The following is a 26,392-nucleotide window of genomic DNA, read 5'->3' as shown; positions in this document are numbered from 1 at the left end:
TATATATATATATATATATATATATATATATATATATATATATATATATATATATATGCTGAGCCCGGTGCCCGCTTTATAAGGAGCGTGTTCGTTCAAAATAGGGGTGAATCTGAATTCATACGCGATCTCAAGGAAAGAAAAGGAGGTCAGCTGTCATAATTGAGGAACAGCTACACAATATTCCACAGGAGAGATGACAGCATTGAGTCCGTATATATACATACTCGACCTGATTGCGTTGAGATATTGTACACGAGGTGATGACGGACGAAGTTCGTTAAAGAGCGCATACCGGATCTATTCGTCTCTCAGCTACAACGAATGCGCATTCGAAATTTGAAGCCATCTAAAGTAAGAAAACAGATCGTTTTGACGTCTGGCGAAACACACACACACACACACACACACACACACACACACACACACACTATCTATCTATCTATCTATCTATCTATCTATCTATCTATCTATCTATCTATCTATCTATCTATCTATCTATCTATCTATCTATCTATCATCAAGCACTTTCGTACTTTCTTCTGTTGCAGGTGTTTGTACTCGTTTCCCTCTGCCGCCACCCTTCCCCTCAACACCGGCGCGCGCAAGAAATGGTAACGATCGCGGGCAGGCGGGAAGAGAAAAACGTTGCTCGTCGACCCGTATACACACGCTGCAACCCAGATACATCGCCGACTGCGCGAGCACGCGGTATGGAAAACGACTGTGGGAACCCAGCTGCAGCCGCGCATGCAAATAAGTGCCGACACCACGCATGCGTGCAATCGAATCATCTCTCCACGGATGCGTGCTTTGCGGTGGCGCGCGCGATATTAGCCGCGGCCATTTGTGGGCGCAGATACAAAGAATTGGGTAAAGAAATTCGTCGGGCGAACATCCTCGCGCACGAGCGTGCTGTACGCGAATGTACAAACCCGACCTCACTTATACATCACAGTGCGCCGTGCAATCCGTGCAATTTGCCTTGCCCAGAGGGCCCCGCAGTGTTACACGGCTATTACAGCCGCCTTCCTTCGTTCACGCGTAACCGTAGAGAGCACGGCGTATATATTCATGCCAGTTTAGCAGCCATCCCGCAGTGCGCGGTAATTGCCCGTTTCGTATGGCTTGCGGCGTCGATCACGAGTATACAGTACAGTTATACGAAGCGCGCATAAGTTATAATGCTGCACATATATATGCCAGCGCCATTTTCCGTGCCGCGTACGACTCGCCCAATCACGAAGCGAATTCAGCCGTAATTATTTGCTAGTTATGAATACGAAACCGCGGGGCGCTGAACCGGGTTCGCGCGGTCGCGTCCTTGGCGGCACAACGTCGCTCGATTATCGTCGCCGTTTCGAAACTTCGCGCTATTTCAAAAAAATGGCCATGCTTAGCTCGGTTAAGCCAAGAATGCGTTGCATATTGCGCGAGTTCGGGCCCAGCTTTTCCTCCGGCTGTCGTGACGTCACGTCACGTGGTTGCGCTAAAGGTCAACGGTGGCTGCCCGGCCGCGCCCAAGGGCTGAACTGAGTGATTGCAATATGCAACGCATAAAAATAGAAGCAACTTAATAACAAACATAGCAAACTTAAAAGAGAATAGACCCACATATGAGACGCGCAGCAATGAACAATGGCTCATACCCTCAATGGTGGCTGCCCGGCTGCGCCCAAGGGCTGAACTGAGTGATTGCAATATGAACTTCGCTCGTCGCCAATTGAATATCCACTTAAACAGTATATATACGGCAAACTTGAAAAAAACGTTACAGCGAAATCAGTTGTAAGGAGGCAATGTACGCGCCGTTATCTCTCCTCGAAAGCACCTATACATATAAAGTTATATAGAGCGTGACAAAAAGAGCAGCGCGTTACGTCGGTCTAGTCGAATTACGCGAAAGTTCCGGCGACTTTCGATGCAATGAATAAGCTGTATGCTTTGAACGGCTGCAGCTTTGTCCCCAATCCCGGTGCGATTCTTCTTCGAGCGAGAAAATTCGCCGAAATCGCATCGGAAGGTACGCGCACGTGAAACGGAGCATCCCGGATACTACAAGTACCTTCCTTCGATATAAGGCAATAAGCAACGTCGCGGAATCGCCGCAACAACCGAGAACCATATATATATATATATATATATATATATATATATATATATATATATATATATATATATATATATATATATATATATATATATATATATATATATTCGATAGATAGATAGATAGATAGATAGATAGATAGATAGATAGATAGATAGATAGATAGATAGATAGATAGATAGATAGATAGATAGATAGATAGATAGATAGATAGATAGATAGATAGATAGATAGATAGATAGATAGATGATAGATAGAACGGCAAGCAATTCCCCTTAATTGTGGATGTGGATATACAAGCAAACAATGTCGCCGTACATAGGTGAACCCCCAGTGCAACCAAAGTGCATTCGTTTCGCAATCACGTTATGTTTAATTACAGCGCCGTCCCTATTGCAAAACAATCTTGGGCGTGGCGCCACAGTAAAAAGAAAAAAAGAAGGAAGAGTGAAACGCGGGCACACATATATAAACGCAACGTCGGACCCCATATTTTGTACGCGCGGTCCACTGATAAGACCAATAAATAAATAAATCACGTGCTCACACAAGAGGCAGGTACTATACGGCCACACAGACTCGTGTAAACGCCTCACAATTAACTGACAGAGACTCGATCATGACGTCAATATCCCTTTGGTCGTAAAGGGTATAGAAGGGCCGTCACGAGGTAAGTTTCGCGACTAGAGTGAAATTTACATTCCCAATCCCTGTTAGCGCGACTGGCAATTCCGCTGAATGCTGCGGCTAGCAGCGCACGCTTTCAGCTGCACGAACCATTACATTTTGCTTCTGTACTACGGGTGTGTGCCAATATTCGAAACTTGCGAATAACTAACCGAATAGCGCCCTGTAGTCACTATTCGTAAATGCAAATATCTTTTTTTTTCGAATGCTTTTCTCATATTTTAAAACGTCGACTGCACCGTAACAAACAATAAAACTGGAGCAAATGTACGGTAAGTGTTCACCCCCGCAGGCATAATATGTAGCCATAAAACATGAGAGCTTGCGTAGTGGAGCAGGCTTTATGCCACTAAGGCAGCCATACTTTACAGGCTACACAGCGATCAATCGCACTCTTTGAAGAGTCCCGTGCAGACGAATAAACTACTTGCTTGATCTTAATGCTTCACTTGTGCTTTTAATAAACAACGCTTCAGACCATACTACGTAATGAGAGAAACTACATAACCTTAAGAATACTGGGGTCTGAGCACAGTTTTCTTTAATAACGGCTGCATTCATTATTCGAGAACTATTCGATTCGCTTCAGGCACTATTCGATTAGTATTCGACTCAGCCTCAGAATGTATCACTATTCGCACACCTCTGCTTCTACATATCGCTGCAGAAACGGTCCAGACTAAGACTCTACACAGTTCGCAGCCAGCGCTGTTCTGTATGCAGAATGTGGCGGAGATACGAAACTGCGGGGCATGACAGCTAATTAAGGACGAGACCTTACACTGCCACGCAGGTCACAACTAACGGTTCCTGGGGCAAAAAAGAAATACGGTAAACGGGAAATGAAGTAACACATCCATATACAGCGTGGGTGTCGGTGAGATGCGTCTTATCAACTATATATCAAGGCTCTTCCAGCGCTGCAAAGACGGAACTTGATGTCTATACGGGGACAAAGATACAATCCGGACAGATTTTTTTCGTCCGTCCTCATTCGTCCTTGTCTTCGTAGTCCTCAAGTTTCGTATTTGCAGAGCTAAAATAAGAGCCTTGAAAAAAAGAAATAGTATATGCTCCAACTGGAGCCCGCGTACCAATGCACATGTGTTTCAACTATCAAGTCTGATAAACTCAACGCTCGGCTTGCCTCTGGAAGCAGATAGCTGCGGGCTCGGTAGACGACGTTCGTTGACGAAGCCAGCCGTCGTCTTGGGGCCAAGGAAAGCCGATTCGGTTCGCTAGAGATCCGAGCACCGAGGATCCTACACGTATATCGTCGATGACGGTCTAAGCAAAGAGAGCCTTCCCACGGATGCGCTTCCTTACTGTATGACTCCTTTGGTTCAGTACGAAGTCTACGACGTGGCAACAGTTCCAGAGATGGCCGGCTACAGTGGCCACACTGCGCCCGCAATCTCCGCAACTGGCGACGATCCCGACGACTGGCTTCCTCTCGGCTACCCGGTATTATAACCGCACCGACGTCGGGGCGCGGCGGTGACGTCGAAAGGGGGAGGGAGGGGGGGGGGATGAGACAAACGGTGTTTCGATGCGGGTTGCGGAAGACAAAAAAGAAAAGGCGGGGGGAGGGGGGAAGAATAAGGAGCATCGCACACAAGGCGAGGCGCAGGCCTCACTCCCGGCGCAGAGCGCGCCTCTACCTCTCCCCCCCCCCCCCCCCACCCCCCAACCCCACGCTCCACCGGTCGCGAAACGGCGTAGAGAGCGCCAACGAAACAGAGAGCCAGAAAAGCAGCTGGGTGGCGGCGGAGGAGAAGGGAAAACCGCGAGGCCCAGCTTCTCGGAAATGTGTGGCGACTCACGTTCGCTGACTTGCGCCCGGCGCTTTGCGAAGTGGCGGTCACTTGAACCGATCGCCGGCCGCAGACGGCAGTGTATAGGAGGACCTCGGCGCGCGCGACGACAGCCGAGCCAAGACTCCGCCGCGCAGCCTTCCCTCGTTATAAAACGGACGGGGGGCCCGCGTGGCCGCCTCCGAAGGCAACGCGAGCGATCCGAAGGCGACAATGCGAGGCCAGGGACAGAGAAACAGAAAGTACCGAGAAAAAAAAATAAATAGCGGCAATAAGTCGAAGAAGCAGCAGCCAAGTACGGCAGGGCAGTCAGTGAGACAGTCGACATTCCGCAGAGAGAGATAGAGAGAGAGGAGAGAGCCGACGACGTCTGGCGAATCAAGCCGTGAAGCACTGCAAAAAAATACACTGAGATACATTGAAAGGAAGGAGGGGGGGGGGGGGGGAGAGTTGAGGCTTCGAACCGGTGGTGGCGGTGCGCGAGCTGTTCTTTTGGAACGCCACGGCGGCGGACTGCGCAGGGGCGCCGCCGGGGACCGAGCGAATACCCCCTTCTTCAAATGGCGGCGAATTGCGAGTGATGAACGGGGATTGCCGCGCAAGGACGTTTCGAAAGGGGGGAGGGCGACTGGCAGCGGCGAGGCGAGCCTATATCCCTCGACTCAGGGTATCACTTTGTTGCGCCCCGGTAACACGTACACCACACTTCTGCTTCGGCCGCGCTGTAGGCGTTGACGCGGCGGCGCCCAGCGAGACGCGGCCGGTGACGTAACGCGGTCCCAACCCGAACACGACGTCGGCGGCGGCCAAGAGGAAACCGAGACCGCGCGCGCGCAAGTCTAAGCCATCATTGACAGCTCCGGCTGCACATGGTGTATGAATCTCTCATGTTCACAATGAACACGGACGCGCGGTGTTATGGGTCTTCTGTACGCTCTTGATCGGTCCTTTCTTTTCGCCTCGTTGCATCCTGGGGGGGCACCCCTTCGACTGAAATTGAATTATCCCAGCGCCTCGTGACAAATTACATAACCGCACAAATAGGCAGCGACATGCGCTGACGCAACGAAACTGTCAAAGAGCTCGCCGCGTCCGATACGCGCACGAACGACCGAAGGGGCCCGGGACAAGCTTCCAAGCGCGCGTACAAGTCTACCCACGAGTATAAAGAACACGAGTAAAAGTCGTTGCGCAAGCCTTCGCCTTCAACGATATGTACAACGACTCGTAATCGGGTGAAGCTGCGTCGGACACCGCCACACTTATCTCAACGACGGGAAAGATCACGCCAAGGTATCATCACAAACGGCTAGTCTGAGATTGAAGGCTTCGCACGCGGCTCACAGTATTCTCCAATATGCGGATTGTTGTGGACGAACTGTACCGTTCAAAGTAGTCCACGACGATACTATCATATGCAGGGAAAGAAACTTCGCGGTGCGTCGTTCAGCTTAAGCCCTCTGAAGTCTTAGCGTTATACGTTTCACATTTAGCAAATATTGTTTAATGTACTTACGCGACGCGTGTCGACCCCTCTGTGGCAGTAGAAAAAAATATGCAGATTTCTGCTGTTTCAGACCTACAAAATTAGAACAGAGAACTCGGAATGGCGTTAAAAGTATTGAATAGAGCCGAAGGGCACAAAGCCGATGAGGAGCGATCACTGACGTAAGAGATGCTTAGCTTGTTCGTATTACACTTTGCAATATACCTGAAAACCAGACGCATCTATGGCAGCAGGAGCGCTGGCAACATCATCTTGTGACGCTTTCTTAAAATACGAAGCCTAAAAAAAATATTTTTCTTTTGAGACAACGTTCACGCAAGAAAAACACACACACACAAACTCTACTGTAAGCTGATTATTACTCCAGCCAACGTCCTCGCCACAGCTGATCGGTAGAACATGGTCATTGCAGTTATTGCTCATGCGTTCCAGTTGACGTCAACGTCACGAGACGGCGCCACCAGTGTTGATGAGCTACATCAACACTACGTGATGAGCAAACCTGTGTCTGTAACGGAACACCCCCCCACCTCGAGGTGTTCCGGTATTCCGTAAATTGTACAATACGTTTACGGATAGCCTCAAGCCTTCTGTTACCTTAATTAACCGCGGAAGCTCGCTAACCGATGGCAACGGGAAGCGAACTAATTCGGCAAGTCTCCACGCGTAGCAGGCTTGAGGCATCGAATAAACCGATCGAACGAGTAACGCGGAAACGCGCAAGTCGTCACTACCTGGCTTCCTCTCTTCAGTTTTGCTGCTGAACCCCATTATGGTGGTTGACCTGCAGACTCGTACAGAGCAAAAGCGCGACTATGAAACATTTAAAACTTGAACACCATCATCGAACAGTATTCGGCCACACTAGTAAGAAACTGATCTCAAAGACATTGTCAATACCCTCAAAACAGCAGTATTTATTGCAATTCTTAAAAGTAACAGAATGCCATACGAAGAGCGGCGTGTGACAGTTCGTAAGGACAAGCGAGTTTTATAACCGAAAAATGTTTATGGTTTGCATTTTTTCACTAAGAGTACAGACCAATCGCGGTCACAGGAATAAAAAACGAGGAAATGTGGCGAGAAAGAGAAACTACATTAAGAAACAAATCGCTAAATTATCTTGTTTTTACTGAAATAAAACGAAATGGTCTAGTCACCCTATAATAGTGACGGCTATTGCTGTTCACATAGAACCAACAACAAAACGTACTGTAAGCTAACGTAAGAATAAACGAGGCTCGCAGATACTTCTAGCTACAATGGAACATCCCTTACGAAAAAAAGGTACATGGAATTCAACTGTATCTCACCAGAAAGTATACACTTCGGTAAAGAAAATTCAGCAGCAACGCTACAGCATTCCTATATAACGATATTTAGGTGCACACAGAGACAAAAAGCGAGTACAAGTCTTACTGAGTCCATAAATGATACACGAGGGCGCGACGCAGACCGAGATGAACAAACGCACATTTGCTTGTTTGTTTGCTGTGTGCCCAAAGTGTGTTCCCTTGGGCGCACGACAAAAAAAAAGAAAAAAACTTCATCCTTGCATTTTTTCAACTCGGACCGGGAAAAATTCGCGGATGACCTATTCACGGAAAGCTCAATGGCCGCCAGCCACCATGTTCCCCGCTGAAATGCGTGAGCACTCGCTGCTGGCACCTAGTAATATCGGGGCCCCAACCACATGCGTTGCCATTGTCCAAAACCGGCACTTCTTTTTTTTTCGTCTTCGCTTAGACGTTCTGTAGAGGTACTTACGAGGACGTCTCCTGGAAGTGCTCCTACAATGCCACGAGCGCCGCCTGACGCGTCGAAAAGCCAATACCGCGCAGTGCAGCGAAGACTATATGCGAACTCTCGTGCGAGAAAGTCGAAAGCGTGCTGCATGCTCCGAAGAATGGCACCCGTCTCGCCTACTTGTGCAGTGATAATCCTTCCGCGAAGCTTCACTTCCGTCGAGCGAAGCGCAGACGCGGACAATGAAGGAGCCCTTCTCGTGCTTCTCCTTTACGGCTGGCTGACGTGACGCATAGCTTTAGCTACGTTTCACCGTGGACGTGAGGCAAAAAAAAGAAAAAAGCAAGGACGGTCAAGAATTTGGCAGTCATCACAGCACACTTCTCTCAATCGCTACACGCTAACTCTCGAAGCGTCTGGAAACTCACAAATCCATCTTCGAGTGCTACAGTCGCCGTGGTTTCTCTATTCCAATAATCGGTTGCTTTCCCCTTTCCTTCACATTAAACAAAAAGAAAAGTAAATAACGAGAAGAACCAAAAGGCAGCGACGACTCAGGTTGTATGTCAAGAGAGCTTCAGAATGTAAGACGACGAGAATACGACAAGCACCGACTTTTAAAGCTGCTGACAAAGCTCTGAGGAATTCACCTGCCGACAGTGAGGTTCTTTGTTGTTGTGGAAGTACGTACCGCTGCTAGCTGTCGCAAATCAACACCTCCCTTTCCACCCCACGTACTCCTACCCGTCCTCAAGGAGAAGAAGAAAAAAAAAAAGAGCAACCAAACTCGCCAAAGGTAATCCTCACACCAACCCTATCCTCTGCCCCCCCCTCTCCCTCTCCCTACGCCCCGAACGCCACATACACGCTTCGACAAGCGGCAAAAGACCGCGCCATCGTGGGGGCAAGACCCCCATTCTTCAGGCAGCCCGAACCACATTCTCTGCGAACCCCCCACTTCCCGACCCACCTCTTTGTTGCGTTCTTGTCGTCGCCACAGCCTCGTCCCTCCGGACCCCCCAGACTAACGCGATTGTTGATCTGACCCGTTTATAGTCCTTCGCACCATAACAACGCACGGCTTCTTCTTCGACCCCGCTCAGCGCGCGGGGGGAGAGGGGGGAAGACGCGCATCGATCACAACAACAACGCTTACACAAACCCTTCTTTCTTTCTTTTTTTTTTTAACCACCCACCTGCGACTACCGCAGACGCGGCTGCAACAACGCGGAGAGAGCTGGCAGCAAAACGCGCGAACATGCGGGCGGGGATGGAGTCGTTGCACGCTTGTTTACAAACAACGTACGCGTGCCGCCGGAGGAGGGCCGGCGCCCTCGAAAATGCCAGGCCGGGAAGCACCGACAGGCGCTGCACAGACTGCCGCTGCGATAGGCCAGGCAGGTGCGCGATCGCTGTCTGTCGCGTGCGAGCTCTGCTCGGCGGATAGCTTTGGTGGTGGTGGTCTCCGTGGTTGTATGCCTCGACTTCTTCTTTCGCGTTAAGGCAAACCGAGCGTCTGTCGAGCTCGTGTCCTGCAAGACCGACGTGGCTGTTTTTGTGAGCTGAGTGCAGTAGCTCAGTTATGCTGCATTTTCACATACCGCCGACAGAAGACATCGCAGGTGAAGGAGACGAAGGGACTACTTCGGTTTTTGAAAGAGACAGGATTGGACAAGCGGCTGTGGCAGTGATATCGCGTACCACGCCAGATTGATGGACTCTAACGGACGATGTGTGTGTGCTGTGCTATGTGTTCTCTCTCTTCCCCTTCCCCATCTTTCATCGCCCCCATCCCACTCCCATGTCCTTACAACAGCAGCCTTCTCGTCCGGGAAGTACCGTTGGCCCGAACCAAAGCTCCCGGCCCAGTCATTCCGGGTAGAAGGGGGAGCGCCGGGGTCTAAGTACCGAATGATGTTGGGTTGATGAGCACACGTAAGCTCTGGGACCTCCGGGTGCCAAGTGCTCTTCCCACCTGACAACGGCGCATATATGTATACCTGCCGGGCCGCCGCCGCCGCCGCTGCTGCTGCTGCACCACCACCATCCATGCAGTCACGAGCGACGTGAGAGAAACCACAAAACTCTTTCCTTCGAGGAACGATTACTCGTGATGCGGGGATTCAAACCTGACGTGTTGTGAACCAATTGATATGCTACAACCATGATTTTGCATAGAAAGCGCAGTCAAGGATGACAGGGAACTATTGACCCTTTTCGCGGCTATCCCGTGGGCGAGCACGTTGTTGGGCGAGTCGGTCGTACATACTTAAAGAAGGGAATTGCGCTAAAAAAGACACGGACGAGTAAGGACATGGACGGGCGCAAACTCGCGACTGATTTTATTCAGAAGGAACACAAATATATATACCTAGATTCTTATTGCCTAATCATTGCCTAAGCGCACATGCCAAGAACGTTTTTTTCTTTCTTATACAAATTTATACTGGAATCGCTTACACAATCATCACCTGACTTATCAATGTAAAAAGCTTCAACCGACTCGCCCAACAACGTGCTCTCCTGAATTACGTTTCTTCTGCAGTGGGCCCTTTCTTTTGTGTTTCCCCGTCAAACTGTAATATACCTACTTTGATCAGCTCCATTGTGTCTGCGACCTGCCGTGCCCGTTTTTTCGGCTATTGCCTCAAGAAGAATTTAGTACCGATAGAATTCACAGCTCTTTTTGGCCACGTGTTACCGTCTGTTGGTCATTTAAAGCGCCTCTGCAAAATTTTGAGATCGGAGCTATGACGCCAAATCAGACTTTTAAATCACTGGCTGCGAGTGCTCGCCTATAGCACAGACTCCGAGTGGATAGGTGAAGCCAGGTTACAGTCCTATCGGCGACAGACTTCCCAAGCGGTCGAATTTTGGTGGGGGTGCCTTTTGCTGCGGCTTCCAAAAGGCAGGCCTAGAGAAAAAAGTCTTGGTTGTGCGATTTCTCTGCTGGCCGACACGGTACTGCCACCCAAGATAGCCGATGTGCTAAAGAAAGGACCTAAGTTCAGCATGGAGCCTAATGTGCCAGCGCACGAGTTGCTGTCGTTGAATCGACAAGTGGCGCGCAAAACTGGTGAAGAGGACCGTGAAAGGTGTCTTCTTGATGGGGTCGAGTGCCTGCTGCGAACGGCCACCAAGCCTCGAGTGTCTGCGTGCCTAAGACAGTCAACTGTGAAAAGGGACGCCGAAGAAGTCGTCTCTTTCTTCAAAGAACATCAGCTGATGCTACTACAGGCGGACAAGGAGGGAGGATTTGCCGTGCTACCAAAGGGGATGTTTCATGACAAAGCCGTTGAGGCCGTCGGAAGGAACTTTGTCACCAAGAACCTGAAGACTTCCAAGGTAAAGGCTCAAGCTATAGAACTGTGCAAGGACTTGGCTTTAGATAGACTTGCAAGAGCTATTAACAACTGTAAGCGCAATAGCCTAGAACTGTTTTTTACCGTGAAGACGCACAAAGATGACAAGCCGTTCCGGTGTATTGTGAGTGAAAGGGATACGTGGCAACGAGATATTAGCTCTTTTCTCCAAAAGTGTTTAAGGAATTTAGTTATACAAGACCCTTTTGTTGTGAAGAATTCAGGTGATGTGGTTTCTTTCCTACAGGGTTCCTCATCTTTAGGCTACGCTGTCTCTTTTGACATAGAAAACCTGTTCTTTTCTATACCGCATGATGACCTATTTTGTGCAGTTAGGTCTTGCATCGACGAAAATGGTGTAGTAGATTTTCAGAATACTAGCGGCTTAACCGTGGACAATTTCATGAAGCTACTGGAATTTTATCTTGAGTCCACTTTTGTAACTTTCGACAACCATTTTCATGTTCAACGTCAGGGCATTTGCATCGGGTCTTGTGTGGCGCCGGTACTGGCTAACATTTTCCTGGCCAGCATTGATCGTGATCTGGTGTGTTATTTGGACGACAAGATGGTTCTTAAAGTTTTTAGATACGTGGACGATTATTTGGTGATGTTTAAGAAGCAACCCGGTTTGACACACACGGTTACCGTGCAAGAGACCTTATCTGTCTTTAAACGATACGGGAGGGGTCTAACCTTCACCCACGAATTACCTGAACAGGATAGATTGCAGTTTTTAGATATTAACATCACTTTAACACCAGATCACACGTGTTGGATGTATTCACCACGAGCCCGGAAAGACCTGTTGCCTTTTGAGTCCGCTCATTCTAAGACGGTAAAACGCGCCATTGTTATGCTGTGTCTGAAGGAAGCCCTGCAGAAATCATGTGTTCACCTGGTAAATGACAGCCTCAACAATCAGATTGGCAGGTTGCAGAAGGCTGGTTTTCCCGTTTCCGTCGTGGCTGCTGTGGCAGAGAAGCTTCTGCAAAGCTTGAATCCTAGAACACCTCAAGATGGTGGCGGTCAACCGAAGACCAGACCGGCGGTTCTCCCCTATATTCATAGGGTCTCCCACAACCTGAAGAATGTAGCCAATCGCTACGGTGTGCCGGTGGTATTTTCTGCCCCGCGCAAGTTGGCCTCTTTGTGCCCCCGGATTGTCTCCGGCGAGGACTGCGTGCGAGACTGCACCAAACGTCACGCCACCCAGTTTGTCAGGTGTTCGGTCGGGGTTGTGTATGAAATTCCCCTGACATGTGGAAAAGTTTACATTGGCCAGACGGGCCGTTGTATAAATGAACGACTAAGGGAACACAAGCTCTCTATGGTTAACGAAAAAGGGTCAAATTTGCCCTTACATTGCGGCGCATGCCCTTTGGCTACGCCTGATAAAGCATGCCAGCCTTTGCTGGCTAGAACCAAAATCTTAAGGCGCAGTCGTAACCAGGTAGCACGTGAAATCGCAGAAGCTTTTTACATTGATAAGTCAGGTGATGATTGTGTAAGCGATTCCAGTATAAATTTGTATAAGAAAGAAAAAACGTTCTTGGCATGTGCGCTTAGGCAATGATTAGGCAATAAGAATCTAGGTATATATATTTGTGTTCCTTCTGAATAAAATCAGTCGCGAGTTTGCGCCCGTCCATGTCCTTACTCGTCCGTGTCTTTTTTAGCGCAATTCCCTTCTTTAAGTATCCCGTGGGCGCTGCCATGTTGCCATCTGATGAAATTAGGATACTTGCAGGCACAAGACAAGTCCAACTGGGGCAAGATAGAGGTAATTGGAGATCGCTGGGAGAGGCCTCAGTCCTGCGGTGGAGATAAATTAGATGATCATGATAAACTTGCTTAGTAAGTTGAATAAAGACAACTACGACATTACACTTGCCACCCTGGTCCCTCTATCAAAATCTACTGCCAATAGAAATTGTTCATTATGCATAAAAGAAGAGGCGTGCAGACAGGACACAGGAGTACAGAAGAGAAGAGAGTAGAGTAGAGAACCCCTACTAACTAGCTCAGCTTCCTGCCTTTCTAAGAAATTGTTCCGCGTTCACCTAATTGCGTATTACAAGCGTCTATTTCATAGCGGTGTGCTTCTTGTGTTAACATATGGCGCTTATAGACATGACCAATAAGTTCAGAGAATATGATTTCGGTTGCATAAAGTGCATGTTCATGTGCATATTCGCATGATGTGCTCATCCAACTTATGCAACAATTTCCATCGTATATACCATATATAAATATAGGCTCCTCCCGCTGCTCCTTATACAATGTAAAGAGTGCAAGTGCTAGCCGTTGTTGCCAGTTGCAAAAATCTTGTCGAGGCACAAAGAGTATCATTGTTCATAACTTTGGTGATGTGCGTGTTGCGAGGCCATCTGTGAGCGGCACAACTTGGAGAGTTTGATCTGTTCTTTTTACAGCGAAGCTGTATGCGGCTATAGCCGATTCATCCGTCTGTCGACCGGTCGCCTGCACGCCGAAAACTCCTCCAGCGCCACCCCATGCCAAGCGGGGGGAAGAAATAGAGATGCGTGAGATTTGACAGCACCAGCTAGATAGCGCAAGACCTGCGTGTTTACTCCGATCCATGACGTCACGCTACCTGACCCGAAATTTCCATTGACAAGGCTGGCGCGATGAAAGCGTCAAAATCACTGCTGCCTACTTGGGAGCATCCCCGTTAGATTCCGTGGCAGACGGGCCAGCTAACGTGACGTCATCGATCCGAGTGAAAAGGCCTTCTACTACCTAGGTGGCGTTGGATTAACTGCGCCGGAAGTGACGTCATTGCTCTCCGTCGCAGCCGAGCGCGCGCGCAGCAGTTTCTCGTGAATGGTAACTGCGTGAATGAGGTATTATGTACACTGGGTTTCGGATGCCGCAGAGCTAATGTCCTCAAATTTTCTATTCCTTTTCACGCGCGAGTACCATAGGAATACAAAAATCAATCGGGATTGCAGTCCCCTCTCTTCATTAACACGAGAGATTAGCTATAACCGGAGCCGAGGTTTTACCTAGGCCCTTCCAAAAGACAGTGCAAATGCTGTTTTAAGCCTCCAAAACCCTTCAATCGAGTTTCTGTGTAAATGACCATATATATATATATATATATATATATATATATATATATATATATATATATATATATATATATATATATATATATATATATATATATATATATACATGTGTGTGTGTGTGTGTGTGTGTGTGTGAGAGAGAGAGAGAGAGAGAGAGATATGCACAGTTCTCTCAAACTTCTGTACATGAAGCTATTGAGAAGGGCAGGAAACGGTTGGCGTTCCTTTGTCTTTTGTCGTTCCTATTGAGTTTTTGGTGCCCTCATCAGTTTCTGTCGAAATGCCTATCATTGATTACTTTTGCAAGCATGCGGTGAGTTTTGCCAAATGCACGAACATCCCTGCATAAGAACCAGGGAGAATCGAAGAAAACGGTCGAGGGTATCATATTGTGGTTTATTAGAGTTTCTGATGCCTCCAATAAAGGTTCTAGTGAGGTGCTGTTGAATACAATCCCATCTTTGCAAGTGTGTGCCAAGGAAGGAGGAAGGAAGGAAAAAGTGGAGAAGGAAAGGCAGGGAGGTTAACCAGTTTAGCTCAACCGGTTTGCTACCTTTTTTTTTTTTATTTGTGATACCCTCAAGGTACATAATTGTACATTGCAGAGGGGAGGGGCGCGAATACATTCGAAGACTAAAAAATGCAGGATTAGTTCAAGGAATTTCCAACGAACAAAAGCAATATGAAAAAAGTAGCAACACATTCATAACAAATCTCAGAGGCTTACATAACATGAAAATACACAAAGAATACACATTAACAAGCAGACAATGTTGACGGATAAGTACATAATCATGCCGTTTGCTACCATACATTATTTTGTGTTGGTTAGTGCATTCTTAAAACGAGTGGGGTCACTGATGCTTACTAATGATGTTGGTAGGTTATTCCGGTCGACTGAAGTCCTAGGAAGGAATGATTGTGAGCACGCAACGGTGTTATGACGGGGTACGTTAACTTTATGTAAGTGGTCACGACGAGCCGAATAATAAGGTGCAGGTTGGATCCAAAGAGGGCGAAGAGATGCGTTGTGGTAGTAGATTTTATGAAAAAGGGAAATGCGTGATTCTTTTCTTCGAAGAGATAATAATGGAATTTGAAGGGTTCTCTTCATTAATGTAACACTAGCAGTGCGATGGTAGTTAGCTAAGATGAAACGTACCGAGCGATTTTGCACCGATTCAATGTCGTTAATTAATGTGATCTGATGAGGATCCCAAACGGATGAAGCATATTCTAATTGGGGGCGGACGTATGTCGTGTACAACAGCCGTTTTAATGAAACTGGCGCAAGCGAAAAATTTCTCTTCAAATATCCTAAGGAGCGGTTAGCTTTAGATATTACATACTGTACATGCTGCTTCCAAGAAAGATCGTTAGTTATATGAATGCCAAGATAACGGTAGCATGTAACGGATTGAATGGGGCAGTCATTAAGAGCAGTCAGCCCGCTCCCTTACACAAGGGAGCGGGCTGGGGGGATGCAAGATGGGGAGGCGAGAGATAGATAACACATAGCACAAGATTTCCGACAAAGTACGTACAGTTTCTCGTAGACAGAAACTTCTCTCTGCAAGACGCCAGGGACAATGGCAGGAGACGGTGCAGGGAGAAGAGAGAAGGAGATGTATTTTCCCGCGAAGGTATACCGTCTGGAAATTGTATTGTGGAGTGTGTCTTTATACATTGTAGCTCTTATAGCATGAGTCAACTCTGAGATACAGCATTCATCTTATTTCACTTTTATTATTATTATTTTTTTCAGTTTCATCGAGGCTGCACTGTCGCCGGTTCTCAAGGGGGCGCCACGGCAGGCGACCGTGTTCTACAGTCGCAGATGACGTCTGCCGTCAGACCGCGCAGCAGGTGGAGGGGGGGGGGGGGGCGTCAAATGTCATCGCAATAAACGATGGCGAAACACGCATGGTAAACATGCGCGTGCGCATTTCTCCGCGAGGAAAAGTACTCGACTAAGGCGATGACGCATGCGTATATACTAGAGAGAAACCACCACACGCCTCCATAGCACAAATCATGCAGCCGGGAGACTAGATGTATGGCCCGGTTGTCGTAGAGCGTCCTGCAGAGAAGACGCGTACCGCGTGTTGTGTTTTCAGACGAACGGCTGGTTGACAAGAGGAAAGCCTTCTGACCATCTAGACGGTCCTGGGTGACCACACGGTAACTGTCTAGCGCGCGGCTGATCACATGAACATCGGTCAGCAGTGCTGGGAAGGAGGAGAAGGAACGGGAAAATGGCACGGATCCTGCAAGGCCCAGGAAACATATACATATCGCCCACCCTCTTTCTATTTCTCTCTCTCTCCCTATTATATCCCTTCCCATAAACCACCGTCACCATTTCCCGTCCCTTTTCCCATGAGGCCTGATGCATTGGCAAGAAACCTCCTGTTTCCTTTATTTGTTTAATGAAAACGTTTGAAACAACGTAGCCAAGCCTCCAAAGGTGAGTGAGTGAGTGAGTGAGTGAGTGAGTGAGTGAGTGAGTGAGTGAGTGAGTGAGTGAGTGAGTGAGTGAGTGAGTGAGTGAGTGAGTGAGTGAGTGAGTGAGTGAGTGAGTGAGTGAGTGAGTGAGTGAGTGAGTGAGTGAGTGAGTGAGTGAGTGAGTGAGTGAGTGAGTGAGTGAGTGAGTGAGTGAGTGAGTGAGTGAGTGAGTGAGTGAGTGAGTGAGTGAGTGAGTGAGAATTTTATTTAGGTCCTGAGGAGAAAGAATTACATCAATGCGGCGGTTCCACCCAGGTCGGGGCCGGTAGACAGAGTCCTTCGGCGACGACCCGGGCCCTCTGGAGAGACTTGAGCTGAGCGATGAGCTCTGTGCTTCTGAGCGCCGAGTCCCAGGAGGACTGGTCACGAAAGTCCGTGCTCGCATTGGCAGGGCACAGCCAGAGCAAGTGTTCGAAGTTGTTGTATTCGTGGCCGCAGTCTGGGCATTCAGTAGAAAGGTCTGGGTTGATCCAGTTTAGTAACGTTGGTGTAATGTACGTTCGAGTCTGCAACTGTCTATAAAAGACGGCCTGTGCTTTTTTTGAGCTTTGGGTGAGGAGGAAAAATTCGTTGTCCTAACCAATGATTTGAAGTGATTTCATGGTATGACACGAGCGTATTTGTCTCGCTTTCTGGTGGTTGCGGCGGCTTTGCAGCCTGGAGGGACCTAGACAACAAAGCCGCCACAACCACCAGAAAGGAAGACGAATACGGCCAGAGTTAACGGACAGCAGCAGACGAGGTGATGCTGGATGCTCGCCACCATTTATCAAGTGATAGCCGTCTGTCCGTCTCCATCATTCACGGCTGGCGACCGGCGCATCCCCCCCCACCCTCCGTCATCACTCGCACTGCGCCAACGCCACCTAGAGGTGGCGTTAATTGCGCCCCTCGCCTTTCCTTTCTCGAAGGAGAGCGGTACGCGCACAGGTTGCGTCACGACGGATGGCGCGTCACGATAAGCTCCGTTCGCTTGCACAGCTACGCCACCCTCTCTCGGCGGCACGGACGCACCACCGAGCCAGACGGCTCGCCCTCTCAGACGAAAAAATCATAGCACATCCCTGATAAGCCACCCAACAAGCACACAGTGCTAGATTTTTAGTTCGCAGCTCTTAATCGCCCGTTCCTTCGGAGAGGGTGAGCGACGTCGGCGTAGCCGAGCGAACGAGTGCCGCGAAGAATGAAAGCGAACGCGGAGCGAAGCGGTAGATGAAAGAGAGTCCATAGCGAAGAGAAGAGGAGGAAAGAACAGGTGGAGGGTGCAGCGGAAACATGAGGCGGAAAGCGGAGGAGGAGCGGAGGTGACACGGCCTGCGCATGCGCTGGATTGCCGGCGGCCACAGCACCCGCAGCCGCGTGGGCGATTTCATCTGCGCTTCCGAGGGGTGGGGGGGGGGGGGGCAGGGTGCCGTGAGGTGGGGAGGACTCCGCTCGTCCGCGGTACCAGCGTGTGTGACGGGGATCACTGCTATACTGGCTGCAAGGGGCGATGGCGAGCGGCTGCAAGTGAGGCTCGATGCGTGGCGGTCCCTTGGGTGTCGTCGCCTCTGACACTGGTGGCACGACTTCCCCGCGACGAAGGGCCACCCTCGTCCTTGGTGCAACGAAAGCGTGAGAAGAAAGGCGTAGTGCCGCGCAAGACGGGCTGTGGGGCGACGATGGCTACGATATGGCGCCGGAGTGGCACGCGTCGTCTGTACGGAAACAAAGTGCTGCATGAGCAGAGGTCTGTCTGCGGCGGATTCTGTGAATTGATCGCGCCCACGAGTCACCCACGCGCTGCCTCCCGCGATCTCTCCATTAGCGAGGCAGTCGCGCCACACTCAGCTCCGTCTGGAACGTGCCGCACGAGACAGATTGTCCGCGCCAGCCAACATATCGCGAAATGAAAACACGTATAGAGCTGCACTCAAATTTCGCTTAGGGAGTATCGTAACCGTCATTGAATTTTTTTACTGACCTAGTGTACACTCTAAGAAAAATCCCGGGGAAAACGGGAGTAACTGCGCCGTTAGTCCTAAAAAGGGCGCTTTCGTCCCTCAAAGGACTAACTACATGAATGTGCGTGCCGTGTGCAAATTTCGGAGAGTAAGTGTTTAGTCCCTGCTCGGAAAGAGAGCAATGGGAGGACGAACGGCAACAGTTACTCCCCAGGGACTTCGCTGTTTTCGTCCGTGTCACGGAGCGATGCGGCGAAAACGGTATTGTCTATAAATCGTGAATGTTCGAAGTTCGTGCATTGTCTATTGAACTACATGCAAAGCAGCACCTTGCCTCTTCGTGAGATAATTACGTGAAACTTAAAACTTGAATGTGAAGAGGCATGCCCTTCGTGCGCACCCCATAAGTGGGCGATACACATTAAACGCGCAAGTCATTGATAGATGGCTAGATTTTCTTGGTCAACAGTACCTAAGTTCCTTCCGTTCCAAGGAGGTTGCGAACTGAAGCGATGTGTAGCTCAAACGGCACACGCTAAGCGACAGAGAAATTGCCCTTCTCTGTCGTCTTCGGTGCCCCGTTTGAGCTCGCTACACGTATACATGGCGTAGTGCCTCAGTTTAAGTCACCCTAAAAATACTCGGGCTGATTTCTTTACGCAGTCGCTTATGGTTGAAAATACATTCAACGTTAGACTCTCACTGCATAGCTTGCACAAAATACGGAGTCACTTTTATACTGCCGCACTTGAGTTCCCATACTTAACCTTGTCTAAATATCCCGTCTCCTCAAGCAAGCTGCGTGGTGAAGTGGTTGGAGTACCTGCCTTGTGGCCGAGAGGACGTGAGTTCGAATCCTGCTCTCGGGCACATTTTTTTTTCACCTCATTAATTTTTTTTATTAGGGTATAAATGCCTAATTTAATTAATTCCACCTTTGCGGAGCATCGGACCGAATTACAGTTACTCCCTTGAGGACCATCGGGCAGGGGCAACTGTTTGTCCCCGAAGGAGTAAGCGCATGGGGAGTAACAGTTCATCCCATGTCAGTTCGTCCCCAAAAGGACTAATGGTTGTGGCAAATCAGTTAGTCCCCAAAAGGACTAACCTCCCTACCCCTTTTAGTCCTTTTTTTCTTAGAGTGTAAAAGGAGACGGACGATCACAATGTGCGGATTGATTGATTGATTGATTGATTGATTGATTGATTGATTGATTGATTGATTGATTGATTGATTGATTGATTGATTGATGCAACAAAGACGGAAAGCGAACAATACGGTGCGGATTGGCAACCGAATGTTCAAGCCTTGTCCCTGGATAATTCCCCTCGTAAAACCCCCGAGGTCATCGTAGCCCGGGTTACTAATGAATGGATTCCGCAACCCCTAAAGAGTTGAATAAATACGCTCTATATCCCTCATACTGCGCAAAATAAGGCACGAAACACAAATTTCGAAATCTCAGGCCCCGTGTATCCACAGACGCGGTAGGATCTCCGCTAGCCGTCCAGCCCCGTTTGAGGAATGGCAGCTTGAAAACAGTCAGCAATATGCCGCGCACAACCGTCGTCTCTCGAACGCGGTAATTATTAAGAGAATCACGACCGCAGCAGCCGTTTGTCGATTGCCAAGGGAAGGAAAATTATACTGATAACGGTAGACGATGAAGCGATGACATTAGGAAGATTGAAGGCAAAAGGATGGAGTTAGTTGACGCGAGACAAGACTACTTGGAGATCGTTGGGAGAGGCCTTCGTACTGCAGGGGAAATGAAAGATGATCTTATCCTAAACAACCGCACGAGGAAAAAAAAAATACGCTACACAAGTGACAAAAAGGGCATGCTGTCTCACTATTGTGTTGTATTCATTTTCTTGCTTTCCTAGCGCTTCTATCCACGATGCAACCATATATACCAGTTTTCCCGGGTGCCACTCTTCTATGATGATCTAATTAGCGGCGAAAATTACACCTTCGCTTTCACCCTCCTTCCCCATCTCTCTCTATTACTAATTCGCACTAACCGCAGTAGAGAGGGAGCCACCGCGTGCAACTAAGGTTGTTGGCTTGCTGCGTGATGACGCAGAGTACGTACAGGTTCCCTAACGAGTCCAGGTAGTTTTCAGCAAGATCTCGGAAAGCTCCCTGGTTGAAAATTCGCTCATTTCCTCCCACAGAATGCAACCCGGTGCCTCACAGTCATATATCAAGCTCCAGCGGACGTTCTACGGTATTGTGATGTCACAATAAGATGCTTCGTGAACCCGAAGGTGGCACTGCCAACTGCATTGTGGAGTTCACGCCGTTCTTCTAAGCATTTGCCACCATTTAAATTGACCGACCGACCTATCTATTTCTTTATTTGGTACATACTGCTAGCCTTAACGAAGGCTTTGACAGGAAAGGGTACATTCATAAAAGGGAAAATACATCATTCACACAGGGTTCAACGATAATCGTTTACAAGAGGCCTTGGCTTAAAGACAAGCTTATACATACACACATACAGCGATATAGACAATGCACATTCATGGTGATAATAAAAGATAATGTAAAAAACCACATAGCCTTATATAGCCTGTCATATGAGCACTTTCGATCCAGATGTGGAGCCTACCGCACCGGACTTTTCAAGCTCTATCGAAACCCGAAACGTAGTTGAGTGCAGAGAGATCGAAGTCGGTCAAAACATAATAGAACCCCCCGCCCTTTTCCTTCTTCCTGTGCCGTCATTACAAAATTTATCTATCTTACGTAAGAACGTTTCCCCACTGGATCGCGTTATAGTGCGAGTAAGTCATGATAGCAGTCAGAGTAACTAGGCAAAATAGGCCACGATGGCCAATCGGCAGACAGTACTCATGTCAGATAAGTTTTGTGAATATGAGTACGCGCCTCCGAAGACGATGCACATTGAGCGCTGCAAAGGATCATCGTTAATCACGCTGAAACGATCAATCCTTCCTTGCCGACGTTGTTGCTAATTAACTTCAAACAAGAAAATAGGCTACCTAAAAGCAGCCGGTTATACTGAGTTAAGAAACAAACGCCACCAGTCGCAGCTCCATCTATAGAAAGCAGAAGTATACTCAAAACGTCGTCTGCAACTTTCAATCCCATTTCTGCGAGCTCCGCTAGGACACATACCAGATCGCGCTTTCTATGAACATCGAAAGTTACCGCACCGACGGGTGCGTCACAGCGTTTAGTCTAACGCCCAAGCCACTGCACGGTACTAGAGATACTGTGAGTACGGAGTGTGGCGTTGCGCAACCTGTGCCGCCCCCCTCCCCCCCCCCCCTCGACACCAGTGCAGCCGCCGGCCGACAGACGGGGCAGTAAGCGGGGAGCGCGTAAGCGGAGGGTAGAAGCAGCCAGCGGCCGGCCAGCCGCCGCCTGTCCGCAAGTCCCTGACCTTCATCCATCCCCGCCAATCGTCTAGCCCTGCTCGACTCCGCCACGCCATGCTCTACTTCCAAAGCGCGCCGCTGTTGCAGCCGCGCCACATCGAAAAAAAGAAAGAAAGAAAAAGAAAGCCGAAAAGGAAGAAAAAGAAAACGGGATTAGCGACCAAGGCTAGCCACGCCGACTTCCTTCACTGCAGAACTCTCCCCCGCACAAGTAGTAGCAGTAGAAAAACGGCTTCGCGATGGCCAAGAAGCGCACGTAGGCTTCTCGCCACAAAGTAGAAACAACGCAAATAAATTCCACCGTTGAAAGTGCAAAGTCGCGTCCCTAATTAATGAAGCAATGGGGGAAAGGATGCAGAAAGGCTTATTCCAGTCATATCAGCATACGTGTGCACATGTAGCAAACAACGCACATGTATCGCATCTTGTTCATCCGAGCTACGCGGAAACAAACGCCACAAAGCTTATACGTCCGCCAGGATGGGAGCAAGTACAAGGAAAGTCGTCACGACCAACCCTTGTTTACAAAAGCTACGCCCTATAGCCCATACACGCTGTACGATACAAGCCGCTCGGCAATTCTTCAGCCGAACAAGCTGGAGGGTCCGACAAGCCGAGCATTTCCGACCGGAAAGCGCGCGAAGAGAAATAAAGAGAAAACAAATCTGACTTATCCCTCCGCCATGGCACACAAACAAGTCGGCGCAAAACACGCAGCATAGCATTAACGACCCACGCCAAAAACGAAAAAAAAAAAAACCGCTCCGCAAATTCGTACCTACGGACCTACGGGTCCACCGCGATCAGTCTCATACGGGTCCCGCCAGGAAAGAATGCCCGGCGAGCTTTACAGGCAATAAATCACGACCAAAATGAGCCTTCACGGGTCTGGCCGCTTTTCCTTCTCCACCCGGCGGTTACGTAACGCCAAGACGAAAAGATAAAAATGTAATAACTTGGCCTTTTACTTTACCAAGCACACCCACTGGGGGGAACAGAAAGTAACAAACAAAAACTAAGAGAATCAACGTCTCAAGGGAAAGCAGCGAAAGGAAATGTAAATGCAAGCAGCACTGAGGAGGGGAGACGGCCGACGGAAGTCTATCTAATCCAACTTCCGCCCCCCTCTCCCCCTACTTTCTTTTCCTTTTCTTCACGTCGTAACTTTCCCGGCACTCGCATTACGTGAACGTCGGTTAATGGCACGTCTACATCGTGTCTATTAAACGGCCAAAGGGTTGCCCCAAGACAGATGGAACGCAAAAAACCAGACTCGCGAAGCGCATATCAAGAAGAAACGAAGCCACGCCAAGAGTGAAGGCCGGAGGGACGGAAAAAAGTGAATAAAGCGCAATTCACAAACGATGAAACATTTTGCTCGCGTCCAAATCTACCGATGTTTCGTCCAACCGACCACTGCTGGCCGCACCCGCCTCGGCGATATTGTTTTGGGGCACGGCGCACGTGACACATAAGCGTGGAAGGATGTAAGCTCCTCCGTTTAGAGACAGGCCGCTCATTCACCTGAGCCTGTGGAGACCTTGAGAACGACGATGAGACACCAAAGAAAACACAAGAGATGGGGCGCGGGGAACGCGATTCCCCCCCGAATACGAGTCAGCACCGTCTACTACTTGGCTGCGTTTCGCCGAATAAATAAAACGTGATGGAAAACGCCGCCTAGAGGAGCCGACTGGGGCAACTTCTCTCTTCTTCTTTATTTTAAAGGGAGCCGGCGAGCCTGCCGCAGGCCTTGACGACACGCTCATTTTTCAAGGTCGGCTGTGAACACTGCTCGCAAGAGCAGCCGCTAGCCAGCGCGCCAGTCCACACACACGCAGGCGTGTCGGCGTGACTCGAAAGGGAACACAGAAGTAGTGAAAATAGAGCAGGGCGGGCGAAGGCAATAAATAAAGCGTCGCAAGTTTGGTGCGCGCGCTGGTGATTGGCTATGGTTGTAGTACCTGTGGGCCCGAACGTAACCCGTTGATATGAGCTCGAAAGAACGAACGATGCATCTCGTTGTGGCGACAGCACGCAACAACGTTTTCCAGCGCGACAGTGCTCAGCGCACCAGGCCAGACGGCTAAACCAGACCGATTGCCGGAACACGCCCGATTTGCAAGAGAAAAAAAAAAGAAACACTAGACGAACACAAATCGCAGGCTTACCGTTACCGGCGAGAAAGCTGTCGCCAGTGTCGCACGCAGATGTTGTTCACCACTCTGGGCCGCACGCACGCACAGTTCGCGTATCCAGTTGCGCGCACACGATGCGTGGCAAGTTGGTGTGGAGGCACAGTAAATCCAGAGAGAGAGAGAGGGAGAGGAGCCCGCGTCGGGGGCCGCGCGGAATAATGACGAAATTGCGAAACAAGCGTGCTTCTCCCGCGCAGATAAGCGAGAAATTCACAAAAACAAGAACAGCCACCGCGTGTCACGGGGAGACGCGTCGAGACAGCACCAGCGCGCGGAACGGGGACCCGTAATATTGTATAATCCGCACGCACGCACGCACGCACACAGGCACGCGCGAAACGAAGTCGTCGTCGACGCTTTTCTCGTCGCTACTAGAGGCGCTGCTCCGTTGGTCGCCGCAACGCCGGCTTGGTGTTCGCGAGGAGCCAGCCGTTCATCGCGGGAGGTCTCGCAGGGTCCTGTTGCTGCGTGGCGGGCGGTGGCAGCAGCTCGCGGGGTACGCGGCCGGGGTGATCGGCGAGAGTTGCTGCCGGAGGAACTGAAGTGCGGCGGCCGGCGCCGATGTCATCATGGCGCACGCGGCAGACGGCCAGGTAGAGGTGCGGCGGCGCTACTGTCGCAACACGAGAGCGCGAGCGTCGCAAGGCCCGGGCGCATGCGCGACCGAACTGGGGGCCGACGCTCCCTCCTGCCGCCGCCATCCGCCGCCGCAGATCGTCGCGGCTGTCGCTTCGGCGTCTGCGGGTACGCAACGCGCAGGCGCTCGAGCGAAGCGTCGGGCGGTGCGGAAGCGACTGGCGCTGCTGTGAGCGCATTAGCACATTTGGTGGTCGTTACAAATAATAATGATAATAATAATTCTGGCATTTGCCAACCCATGAGCACTTCTAATTCCGAGGCACGCGCAGTGGAAGGACTCCAAATTAATTTCAAGCACTCGGGGTTCTTTAATCTGCACCTAAATTTAAGTACAGGAGCATCGCTTTCTTTGCCTCCTCCTTCGACTTTTCCGCTGCTGCTGCTGCTGTCTTGCACGCCTCGTCGGGAGGTGGTTCAGAGCGAGCGAGAGGAAAGGCGACACGAGAAGCTCGTTTGGACTTTTACACAGCGTAACATGTGCACAATGCTCTTACCTTCGTTACCTCTCTACAACGTGCAACCGTCCAGAGAGGAGGTGGACATAGTGGTAGAAAGTAGGGGAGAGCAGGTAGGACAATGGGTAGGACCGACGCAGCCGCGAAACGAATGAGTAGAGAGCTTTAGATTAGGGGAACGCAAGCGTTGGGACCCGCTAGCGCTTGGGGCCGCGGTACTGTGAATGTGCAGAACCCCACGTTCTGCACAATCTGCATAAAAGGAGGGATATATCGAGAACGCGCCAGCAAGCAACTATGTTCTGCGATCCATTGACTTGGAGAAAGCTTACAATACACTGCCAATACGGGCAGTCTGTTCAAACCTTGGGAAGAAAGAATGGATCAGAGAATTAGATACGGCTAATCAATGAAAAGCATAGAGGGACAAGGACCGATGTTTACATGCTGCATCCGCGAAAATGAAAGCTTCGAGGTGACAGTGGGGCCAAGCCGAGATTCAGCTCTACTAATCCTTCTTTCTTCCGCTCAGTAGTAATACTTCTCCTCGGGCACTATTACCACAGAAAAAGTGACCAAGTGTTCATGCGAAACTGGAGCACCGGACAAAATCTTTGGAGGAAAGTAACATGAGGATCAGCAGAAGCAGAACAAAGTGTACATAGCGGGCACCATACGTGGGGAGCGGCTTACGCGAATAATTGAGTTCTCATATCGCGTAAGCGATATGAGAACTCAATTCAGGCATCTTGTCATTTTACTGTGTGGTTCAATAAAGCATTGTGGAAAAACAAGTGACAAGAATATTCCAGACAAGATGGAAAGATTGGAATGGTGTATGTGCAATAAACGAGAAGGTGCTAGACACGTTGGAGCAGTTCGGTTGTACCATGAATCGAAAGGGTACTTTGAAGTGCTAA

The 26,392-nt window shown here is 49.5% G+C and overlaps 1 protein-coding gene across 4 annotated transcripts in view; it reads right to left on the bottom strand.

Annotated features, from left to right (window-relative positions):
- LOC135920537 (solute carrier organic anion transporter family member 74D-like) overlaps positions 1-25,016 on the bottom strand; it is a 225,658-nt gene extending 200,642 nt beyond the window's left edge. For 2 of the 4 annotated variants that reach the window (XM_065454841.2, XM_065454843.2), the window contains exon 1: positions 24,352-25,016. The gene's annotated coding sequence lies outside the window, so the exon portion shown is untranslated. The remainder of the gene's footprint in view (positions 1-24,351) is intronic. The other 2 variants (XM_065454844.2, XM_065454845.2) reach the window with 2 other exon arrangements.
- Positions 25,017-26,392: the final 1,376 nt, after the last annotated feature.

Source organism: Dermacentor albipictus, chromosome 5, assembly GCF_038994185.2.
Source record: "Dermacentor albipictus isolate Rhodes 1998 colony chromosome 5, USDA_Dalb.pri_finalv2, whole genome shotgun sequence".
In the NCBI taxonomy this organism is placed as follows: Eukaryota; Metazoa; Arthropoda; class Arachnida; order Ixodida; family Ixodidae; genus Dermacentor; species Dermacentor albipictus.
This window is presented reverse-complemented; position numbering and strand designations above follow the sequence as displayed.